We start from the raw sequence: 12,368 nt of genomic DNA on the forward strand, positions 1-12,368 counted from the left end.
AGTAAAAGGTAAAGCTGGATGAACATTTCTTGATTTATGAATAGCTCTTTGTCATTGATGAGTGGCTTAGCCCCAGTGAGACTCGAATCTGCGTCCAGGAGCTGAAACCAGCGATATGAAATGCTGCAATTTCATTGGCTGTCAGCGTATGCCAACTATACACGGCTTGCCACCGCGTGGAAGGCAGCTGTACTAACCACTACACCACCAGCGCAGTACATCAACAACACAATTTAACACACTTAAGTAACCTAGGCCTCTGCTCTGGACCTGTACTCTGGTTACTTTTATTTTAAACTTCGTCCGTTATCAACGACACATCGATTAACTTAAATTCTGCGCTCTCGTACAGAAACTTCGTCAAGGATACTCTAATTAGAGATATCATGTTTTTACACTGCACGCCACTCACAAATTTAGTATCCGGAGATTTGATGGTCTCAATACGGTAATTTTTTCTTCGTCCGCTATCAACGATTCATCGGTTAACTTAAAACCTGTGCTCCCGTGCAGCAACTATCTTAAGGTTACTCTACGCAGAGTTAACATGGTTTCACACCACACGCAACACACGGGTTTAGTGTCCGGAGACGTGATGTCTTGATACGGTAATACTTCACGGTCAATTCTCTCAATACAGTTTATCAATGACATCAATGACATATACATATATCCCCGTCATGTTATACAGTGTCTTCGTAGCCCAAAACGTCTTATAAATTTCGTTAAAGATTACGCTATTTGTGGCATGAATTCGAGTGCTTCGTGTGAAGCGCGTGACAGCGACACAAGAGGCGCGTGGCCGCGTCTCACATTACTTCACATCTACACCGCCACAGGTGCGCAATCTTTCGTCTTTTATCTTACGTTTTCTGCTGGACTCATTCACGCATGTGTACAGACCCCCCAAATGGCTGTATAACAACTCTGTTGCAGTGTGATTACTCTTTACAAGTACTCTATGACTATGCAATACTCACAGTTCGGTCAGTCTGATCAAATTTGGATCATGTCTATAAATACAATATGCAGAATTCAGTTAAATAGGCTTCTGCTCACCTTAGATGTACCGGTACAATCAGACTCCCGAGCTGCTCGCACTGCTCTGGTGGCAATTTCCAGCAATCCCAGCCTCACGGGAAAAAACGCCTTTTGGTTCTGAAAAGATAAAGAGAGGTTCATTATTTCTCTAATCCGAAGCTCTGTATCGTGTCTGCCCGCATCCTCCACCAATTTGTTGTGAAAATAAAGCTATCTTTCACACTCAGAGCGGATTTAAGAGGATAATGAAAGCTCTCAAGAGGCGTTTAGTTATATCAAAAGCAATAGGTTTATTATCAACAGTTATTCAGCCCAGCAGTTATACGTGCACGGGCCACTAATAGCTTCACTCTCAGAGATCCACCATAAGCGCACACTTCAACATAGCAGCGTGATGCTTTATGTAGGGTTCCTCTTATGGAAGCCCATTGGTCAAACTCAAAGATGCAGGCGTAGCGTGTTTGTACACGTATGACACCTGGGTGGAGCCTGGACATATCCGTCCACACTGGCCCGTCCCAGAAGGCGTGGTCATCTGTCAGTGCGTATGAAATGTTGTCGACTGCGGGGGGGGACTGGGTTAATACAGCCCGAGGCTGTTGGGCCTATCTAAAGATGGCGGCCTATTCCTTGTGACGCAGTTAAATCAGTAATCTCCCTCTTGCTTCTCCCTTGCCCTAGCGTGTACTGTGTGTATTGCGTGAGTGGTTAATAAAGCTGCATAAGCTAATGGTTATTAAATCTGCATATAAGCTAGTGGCTAATTAAAGCTGCTATAAAGCTTAGTGACTATTAAAGCTGCTGCTATAAAGCTATTTTATCCCTACTAATTGCAAACAGTAGAAGGTGTAAACTATTACACCTTAAAAGAAATAATTTTCTCAACAATGGACACAGGCTGCATCTCTGTGCGTCCTGCTCTCTGCTCCAGCAGAGCGGCCTACTGGTGCAGGCTGGGACCGCCGAGGGATGGCAGGTGAGAAAGTTACTTCAGCCAATACAAACCCTGGCACCCGCCTCATGGGAGGATGACGGTGCTGCAGCTCCTGTTGAAATGGCTCATGAGTCACGAGTCTGGGGTACCCTCTGCACCGTCTATGCGTCCACTCGACAGTGACCCACAAGAGGCAGGCGGAAACTGGATTGTCGGCCCCAGGGGATCTTGGAAGGAGTCGGTGCAAAGGAACTGGCCATACAGCCCAGTTCAGGCCGAGGTTACCTACCCGCCCCTCGCTTCCGTACAAATCCCAGCATCCTTCAGGGTCTTCCGCGACCCTGATGCACCAGGATACACCGCCTTCGCACCAAGCCTACCCGATTGCCGCTCAGAAATGGCAACGAGCCTGGGTTGGCTGGCGCCCTGGGAACTTATGTCCTGGCGCCTGTTAATCGAGGATGTGTTTTGTGATCCAGACGTGCCAATACACGAGCTTGCCCTCGTGCCCACAGAGGCTGGCGCACGACGCACAAATCTCCTGTATGACATCACGTCTCTGGATGCCTTTTACCACACCGGGACCAAGACAAAGGAGAAAAGTAAGATCTTCACGGTCACCCCCAAGGGGTGGCGAAGAGACGGTGTTATGCAACTACCGGGCGGTTGGGCGGCTAGAGCAGCAACGCCTACCTGGCCGGCCCACACTATGCGCGTCATGGTGACGCTGAGGACCGTGATGTCCCATTCGACGGTGTATACTCCATTGGGGTGGAGCTGACCAGAGTGGATGAAGCGGTGCCTCCTCCAGACCCACTCGCAGATGCAAGGGGTTTAACCGCTTGGGCACGGAAGTCATTCCGCAAACTGAAGCGGGGAGGAAAGGATCGCAGTAGCAGCGATTAAGAAGAATCATTGCTAGAAAACGGAACTTGATTGTCGACATGTCGCTGCCCAACAAACCAAATAAAGAAGGACGGAAAAGAAAAAGAATCTCTCCGTCTCTCCGACCACGAAAAAGGCCATATCTGCAATTGCCGAATGAAAAAGTCTATTTAGACAAACCCCTAAGAGATTTTGCATACCGAAAGGGTTTCTGTGGATCCGGTGCTTATTTCTGCAGCAATGGCGAATATAAGCGCTCCCCAGACCTACAGGTACCAGGGAAGTTGGACCTACAGAGAACTTTTCGCACAGGATGGGATCTCCAGTACGACAGAGCCATGGTCAGGTGGACCTCTCCATGGCTGATGCAGCCGGTCCTCTGTTGTCCTGACCTGTCTCCCTGGATCCTAAATACCGCTTTCTTCACCGTAAAAGGCAGAACACTGAAGTTACGGTGGGGTCCTAACTATGCTGATTATTTGCAAGACGAATATGTTGATCTTTGGCTGGGTGAGAATATGTTTTGGACCAACTGGTCATGCAGTGGCGCACAGCGCTTCACGTTAAAAACAGAGAACGCTGTGTTATTGAGAATCAAGACATGCAGTTGCGTACAGTGAGTTTACCGCCTGCCGAGCCTAGGCCCACCGAACCCGGACCCGGGCCTGCGCATGAGGGATTTGCCTCCTACCAAATCGCGGAATTGGATGCACGCGCAGGTGAATCGCTCAGATTTGTGGGCTAAAGTGACGGAGCTCCAGATGGAGGACGGCCAGCCATTATACGCAGCTCTCGCTCAAGTCCGTAACCTCGCCCACCCGAAGGACAGGGAGGTGTACGTATGGCTTGGGTTGAGTGCTGACGAAGACGGGGATTGCATTGGACCCCTCCCACGCCCCTTAGTTAGTAGTCACCTATTACAAGTGGGTGTGGAGGGGGCTGGACTTCAGCATTGGCCGACACCCATCGGTACTATATCACCTGCTCCTGAAGGGTAAGATTGTTCAGTACGACCCTGACTCTCCCCCGAGCCACAGCTCCGGCTGTACCGCTCCGCCTTCGGACCTGGACCTACCGGTCACCACACTGCAGCATCCCGCACCATGGATCTCCCACTTCTACATGGGAGGGTTCAAGAATTTAGGCGCTTCTCAACCTTAACCCCCCACATCATTAAAACGACGACAAGGCAAGCGACTGGATCAATCAAGTGAACGACCACGGAATGGAAAACGATTATGGATTTGCTTAATGGCTAAAGTAGTAGCAGTACTAACAGGACTGCGCATCATCCTGGCTATACTGTACTACTACGGCAGTGTCCCATGGGCCCTCACTCATGTAAGGGTGTCCCACACTACCACGAAGAGGTTCGACCAGACATGCTGGACGGTTGAATCTGGAACGGTCATTCTCTCCCACTTCACTGGATGGAGGAGCACCTCGTCCCAGTTGGACCTTGAGGTTGGGTCTAACGCCACCAGTCAAGTCCAACAAGGGGGTGGGACGGCACCGAACCTGACCGCTACCATCATCGCGTGGATGACTATCTGGGAACAGAAAATCAATGACAGGTGAGGGAGCAGATTGGGCAGGTGAATTCCAGAAGGTAATAGAGAATTCGACATGGAGGATAGATGGCGTATCTACGCTGGGAGCGGAGATGAAGATTACGATAATGATGAAGAAAGCAGAAGAAGAAAAAAGGGCACAGTGTAATTGGATCTACCCCGAAAACGGTGTCCCAGGCTGGTACTGTTCATGGGCATGTGTCTCATGGGCAGAGCAAGGGAACGAGGGATACTGGAAACCCGAGGTAACATATGCAGCGAGCCACCGCAATGATACGTGTTTGACGATTTTACCGGCAGAAGGAAAGTTCTGGGGACACTACAATCTCACCTGTGAGGCCACACCGCCGCGACGTAAACCCCGGCGGTTTAAAGTTAAAGTGAAGCCACTAGGTAACACCACCAACCACCAGCAGCACAACACCACCAGCCGAGCCGACAATGTCACGCAGGAGGAAGAAGAGGAAGTACTACCTACGGCTCAAGAGGACAAAGAATGGCAGCAGCCGCCGCCACAATTCAAGTCGCGTGACAGTCTTCGGAGAAATAGGAGCAGGAAGTGGACGAAAGAATGTAAAACGAACAAGCTCCCTCTCCTAGATAAGTGCTTCTGGAATGTGTTCTTTTGTTGCGAAAAGCAGAATTACTTCGTAATAACTCCGGTTAATAAACCACAGTATCAGGCTCATAAGAACATCTATCTACCCCTATCTAATGCCCAGCACGAGGAGTGGCTCAACAACACCCTGCCATGGATATGGATAACCCCGCTAACGCATTTCAAAGGGGCCTTCACGCAGGGATACTCCAGAGCTAGCTACGGCCTTTTGGGACCAAGGACAACCGACATGTATGTACAAAAACTGCCGAAACCCGAGGATTTAATGACAGCCCCAAGAGGGGATTTCCAAAAAATGTACACTTGTGTGACCACCAAAATGTTCAACGCTCTGAATGGAACAGAGTATCTAGCCAACGGAGCCTCCCCGCGATGCACTCTGGCAAGAGTGGTACCGGGCTTGGGGAACGTGGCTATATGACTGCACGGGCCTGACAACGAATCAGACGATCAAAGGAACCCTGCAGGCATGGAAAGAGGCCCACACCAGGGACGACAGCTCAACCTGGTGGGGCCTACAGAAGGATGAAGTGATAGAATGGGTGGTGCTATGTCTAACTCAAACCACAAACTACTGGGTGAAATATCAGTACCTGGCCACAGTATACTCGAAGGAAAGAGACATCTGGCCTGGGGTTTGGAGCCGACCAGAACCATATATAGGCCCGCGGCCCTGGAAGATGGAATGCAACCGAGGAAACACGACCTGCAACATCAGCGTGGCCGGGGGACATTGTGAGACTGTGCCAGGATGGAAAGACCATTGCCAGAACCACTATGGAGCTGAATATGAAACCCACGTGCAAGAGGTAACCTGGATGAAGGATAAAGACAAGAAATGGAGACGGTCAGGGCCTCTAACCAGCAGCTGTACCAACTTAATCCTGGGCCATCGCATGAAAGACAGAGTAAATGTGAACGGCCAAATCATCCCCCCGGTAACAGACCCTACAGTCTTTCTTGCTGAGGGCCACGCCTTCAGGAAGAGCCTCTGCGAGGGTAAAGAAGACAAAGGATTTGAATGGGTAGGGGCTAACCGTTAAAACCTAAACCTGGCATTTACCAAGAGCACGGATCCAGAAGAGGGAAGCTGCCATAACCGACGAGACTGGTAGGAGCGCCCGGGGTCAGGGTGGCCCCTCGACCGAGTGCACTCAGACCGGAGGAAGCAGGGTAGACGTCGGGAGTAACGGCCGAGACTCTGTGCGCTCATTGTAAACTCTTGGTATGGAAGGTTGATAGTCTGTTGAGATCTTCATGCATCATTCTCCAGCATTCAGAACCGTACAACAGGGTGGATAAAACACAGCTCTGATACAATTTAAGCTTGGTCTTGATGGTGTACTGCTGTGACCTCCATATGTTATTTAGTACTTTGAAAGCATTCCTTGCCTTCTTAAGACGGTTCTTGATGTCTTTATCTGTGCCCACGGACTGTTTACCTGCACTAAACCAAAACCTGCTCAAACATGACTGGTCTCTACTCTGGCTACAAATGGAAACCAGAATGCTCCCCATGCCGAAATCTTGTTCCCTTGCTTGCTGCATATAAACACAATTTGTTTATTGAGATTAGTCTTGCAGTACCCTGTTCAGGGGCTATAGTTTATTTAATGAAATAGAATACCAAAATCAGTAAAAGAATATATTTTATTTGTGTAGAAAACACCAATAAGGTTTTCCTTGCTTTCAAATTTGAAAACTTCCAAAATAGCAAAACAAAATTTTTTTAATAATAATAATTAGTAATAATAATAAGTTTGTCTCTTTTGTGTTGTCCTAGCACAGCACATTCAGAATGGCTACGATAGTGTTGTATTAAAGTAATGGGGCCTTTTTTATAAACATATTTTGTTATTTTCCTGTGTGAATGTAACATCTGCGTCTTGGGACTACAGATGAAAAATAGCCTCTTGGCTAACTCTGGCGCATTTACAGCAATGTTTTCATTAATGTGCACTGTCCCTTATCAAATGAACCAATAAAAAGACCATACTCAAAACCAGTGGCGGGCCGTGCATTTTATACCTGGGCCTTCTGTGCTGTCCTACTGTACTGTCCTGCAATACAATACAACAATACACGTATTCGTATTAAACTGTTCGAGGCTTACCAACCGAACAATACGTTTGAATAATACTAGTGCATTTGGAAAATGCAGAAGCTTAAATTGTGGGAAACATAATGTTTTGGGTGGACTGCGCTCACATAACAGACAACGGGCTGTGTGACCTTTTGAACCCGGAACAATACCAAAAAACAGCTGAGGCCCCTCACTTCAGGGAGGCTAAGCTAACTAGCTTAGCTGGGAAACAACAGCAGTTAGCTGAACAGAGAATCAGATGTCCGAAATAACCCCGCGATGACGGCATGCTTCATCATTAACGGACAAGTCAGAACCAATGTAACTAACACAATGAATAGAACAAACTCACAAGAACCAGTCACACATATTTATATGACAACAAATCAATCCAGCAAACCTACAGCGCAAGAGCACGAGCCATTCATATTATTCATAGTATTCATAGTATTCATAAAAACGACACCATAGACAAATGAACACAGTAGTAACGGTACTGCAGATGTAAAAACACAAAAGCAGTTCACTTTAGGGTGACCATATCCATAACACCAAAAAGGAGGACACTCTGCGGTATTTTTGTTTCTTTAAAGCAACCCTGATTCAACCCTTCAACCCTCTCCTACAAAAATTCTGTTCCCATACAACTAAAGTTCATTCTCAATTTTTTAGGGAAACTATTTTCTCGACGATTACTGTCAGTTTTAAAATGTAAATTGTAATTTGAATCAAAACACATCAATATTGGTATTGGTGCATCATTAGTAAAAAAAAATACAATAGTTTGGCTTATAAATAAATATGCTCGTTACATTATTTAAGTTGCAGACATATATTAAAATAAGTCAATATTTACATTTGGTTTCACACAACACACAAACAGCTGTCTCCCAGCTTTAAGTCCTGTGTTGAGCCACCCATCCATCTTTACCCAGACGTCTGCGGACTATGATCAGAAACGTATCTGAGATACGTCCAAAACAACATAAATGACAATGCAGTTTCGTTGAATAGGAACATAATAGTATATCCATCAATAGTTAGTTTGATTTTCTTAGATTCAGAAATCTATCTACAGTTTTACATTGTCTTGAGGAAAAGGGAGTCCTTTCAGTTTCATTGAATTAAAAGCTCCCAAGTACTTTCTTACACACGAACTAACTACACTCATGTCCCTTGTTTTGCCAGATGACATCAAACACTACAGACCACTCCATCCTTTTTAAGTCACATACTGCTGTGAAAGAATATATACATGGTTTTAAAAACAACGAGTAAAGACTTTGCACTTGTGTGTTTATTCCTGTGTTAAAGGTTCCCTGTGGAGTTTTTGACCTCAAGTAGTGCTATATAGCTGTATTTTTAGGAGTGGGTCCCTGTTTTGTTTATGTCCTGCACTTCCACAAAGACACACTTCTACCAATAGTAGAACTATTCAAGAGTCAAGATATGCTGCAATGTGCCAACGAAGTCCGGGAAGAAGAAGACTGCAAGCTAGTACACATAGCAATAACAGTAGTAGCTAGTAAGAAACAATAACTTTGAAAATTGGCTTTACAAATGTTTTATGAAGAAGGAAGTGCAATGGGCATCTGTGTTGAAGTTCAAAGATACACACAACATGTTGGGGTGAGAAACTCAACATGTAACCCCACAGGGCAATTTTAATGAATGTGTGCAACTCAACTCTGCACCCAATTTTCATTTTTAATTGATGGTCACGTGAATATATGAGTTGAAGAGCAATAAAATAAAATGTATAACCTTTGATATATTTATCTGTGATTGCTGAAACTATTTTTTTAAGATACCAAGATTCTGACATGTGTTACTCAACTGCAGCTCTGGATCAGCGTGTCACTGTATTAATAGTACAATAGCGCCATCAAGTGGCTTCAAGATTAAAATGACTTTAACAGCTAGAGTTAGTGTGCACCAATATCATGGTGTTGGTCAACACTTTCTGTCCAGGAACTCTTTGGGCACTGGGCTACTGGTTGTGTTATGTTAACAGCACAATCAACCCCATATGCTATGCCCTTTGCAACAAGACCTTCTGAACAACTTTCAGGGATATTTTGATGTGCCAGTGGAATCAACTGTACCATAATCAACCATAATTCCAGAGGTTTTCCCATCATGAGATCAATTTGTACTTGATTTGTAACCACACTGCAGTTCAAATGTATGGTTTAGAGGCAGAGAAGTGAATTAATTTAGGCTCTTAAAGTCACTTGTCCTCCGGGTCTGTCATTACGTTTTTATTTGACATGTCAGATGCAGCTTGCTTAAGTATGGTCTGCATAACAATGATGGCTGTTATATGCTCCATATTGCCATAGGCCAGGCTGTTCCGATTCATTGTTCGTACTTCAACTTCCGAAAAGTAATGCACTGTAATAGTAGTTGTGAGGCAGGACGGGCAGGGCTCCTGCTCAGGAAGTCAGGTGAGGAAGTCTAAAGAGGGAGAACATCTATGTATGGAGGATTGAAGTCAAACACAGGACTTCAAACAAACACAACACTGCTGCTCGTGTCCTCTGTGAAACAACGTAGATTTGTTTAACTTTACTTTTGTAACTTACGAAACTAACGCCACATGTAACAAAATTCATTCTTTTATGTAACAAACACTGTTTTTAACCCAAACTACAATCTTTGAGATGGATTGAGCAAAGTAATCCAGTTCCTCCAAAAGACTTCGGGACAGACTCAACACAATTGAGTTTTATGATGCTGCTGCTGAGTTTCAACAAGAAAACTATTAGGTTGCTGAACAGGAAGATGGGACCAACTGTCAAACATGGCAGTGAAAGACACGCAAATGTACCACCAATCCTCCAACTCCTGGTGGCCATGAGATTTTTAAGCCACCAGATGTTTCCAAGGGGTTAATGTGGACCTGTTTGGCCTACGCAACTCTGCCAAATCGCCAGCAGTGTTTCGGGCAATAGCAAGTCTGAAGAACCAATTGATCTGGTTCTCTCCTACACACGCTGGATTCTACAGGCAAACTGGATGTCCAGGGGTGCTATCTTCCTCCGGATCCATACCCTCAACTCCGTTGAACCTTTCAAACTCATTATGTTGTTGACAAAACTGGGTTATTTGGAGAAATATGCTGATTTGCAGTGGTATAATCAGGATAATGTAACGGAGAGTCTATTTAGACAGGGGTGAGAAGGTATTCGCCTATTTTCACCCGTTGAATATACTACTTAATCTAGCAATAGCTAGCTCTGCTAGAAAACCCTTTCTTGCAGAAAGATTAAGGAGTAGTGGTAATCGTTATAATAGTAGCAGTGCTATAAAAAACAACAAAGTATGTTTAGGGAGTTGGTGGTAGATGAATAGGTCAAACTTAGAAATATACATGGCCTCAGTAAGCTACCGTACTTTCCGGACTATAGAGCGCACCTGTATATAGGCCGTACCTGCTGATTTGTAAAAGGAAAAATAATTTGTACATAGATAAGCCGCACCGGTTTATAAGCCGCAGGTGTCCCCGTTGAACGGCAAGATGCTTTTAACAGTACTGAAGTTGTCTTCTTCTCTGAATATCATAACATGTCCGACTTGCTAGCTTCTAAGCAAATTTTAACATTACCGCCAATGGGGAAATGCTAACCGCGATTAGCATGAGCGAATATAATATATCTTCGTAAATCTTTTCATGCTCCATACAGACATACTTACATTACAGACTAAGGTCTCTCAAGGCTACCAAACGGAAGAAGTAAAACGAAGCAGCGTGTCTTCTCATTAGAATCTAAAAGCCACGAGGCAATAACTGTTAGCTAATAGCTTGGCCAACAGCAATTGGCCAAGCCAGTTAGCCGTAAATGCTATTCAGAGCTACGAGCTACGAGCAACAACAGTTATTGCCTCGTTGCTTTTAGATTCCAGACAAATTGTATTTGGTGGAAAATAGAGCAAATTGGCTCTTTGGGTAGAAAAGGTTGCCGACATTATATTCAAAGTATTTTGTTCATACATAATAGAATACGTGTATTCAACCTCTAGCAAGCACTGGGGGTGTGCAAGCTGCCTCTAGGGGGTGCGCTACCACACACAATCGCCGAAGACGTGTGCTTGCCAGCTGCCAAAGAGATGGTGGAATGTATGATTGGAGAGAGAGAAGCAAACAAGTTGGACGTGATCCCGGTGTCCAACAACAATGTCGTGCCGCATCGATGCTTTGTCCGAAGACATCCTGGCTACATTAGTCGGTCGCGTGAAGAAGAGTGAGTTTTACTCTCTGCAAGTAGACGAGTCTACAGATGTGGCCAATCTGGCCAATCTTCTGGTGTACATCCGTTACCTTTTCGAAGGCACGGTGCAGGAAGAGTTTTTGTCTTTTTTGTGTTTTTTATCTCGTAAACAAACACCACGCACGAGCATACTGTTCTCTCATTGGTCCGATTTTTATGCAGCTATAAATAGGCTCTGTTGTTTTTTTTAAGGTGTGGGGGGTCACATAAAATGACGTGGCGGGCCTTGAGTTTGACACGTGTGCCTTAGAGTGACTTTTATAGTATTACAAATGCTCAGTATTTCCGTGGTCGCAACCTGTCTATCACAAGGTAGCCCCACCCTGAATCATATCGTGCTTTATGGTCTACTTTACTTTGTTATCATAATAATAGGGGGTGCGTGAACCTGGTCGGGATGTAGAAGGGGGTGCGTGGCCTAAAACGTTTGGGAACCGCTGCTCTACAGGAAAAAAAAAGCAAAAGTGAATCCTTCCCAAACAAATGAATAAGAGCATATTCGTTGCTACAGAACAGATGTTTTTTCTTTGTGACCTGGACAGTGATTTTGTGCTGGTCATCTTGCAAATATTACCAGCACAAAAGCAAATTAAGCAATAAAGACAAACAACTCACAACTCTGTTCTCTTGTGTCTCAGCCAAAATTATCTTTCTGGTAGGAGGTAATTAAAAAGCACTAGAAAAGGTAAATCGACGGTACCCCATGGTATGAGCGTACCTTGGAATATAGCACTGTATGCACTATGACATCCAACAGAGCTGACATGGATAAGAAATTGATAAAGTAATAAGAAAAAGGAAGGAGAAAAAAGGAAATATGAATATTACATTTCCATAACAACTCCATAAGTTGAGGAAGATCATGTAATGTGATTGAAGGCTCTAGAACACCTACTGGCACCCTTGTGGTGAGATTTCATTTTTCAAATAAATTGATCTAAGAAACGATGGTCTCGTAAAAATA

This window comes from Melanostigma gelatinosum, assembly GCF_949748355.1.
Source record: "Melanostigma gelatinosum genome assembly, chromosome: 21".
Classification (NCBI taxonomy): domain Eukaryota; kingdom Metazoa; phylum Chordata; class Actinopteri; order Perciformes; family Zoarcidae; genus Melanostigma; species Melanostigma gelatinosum.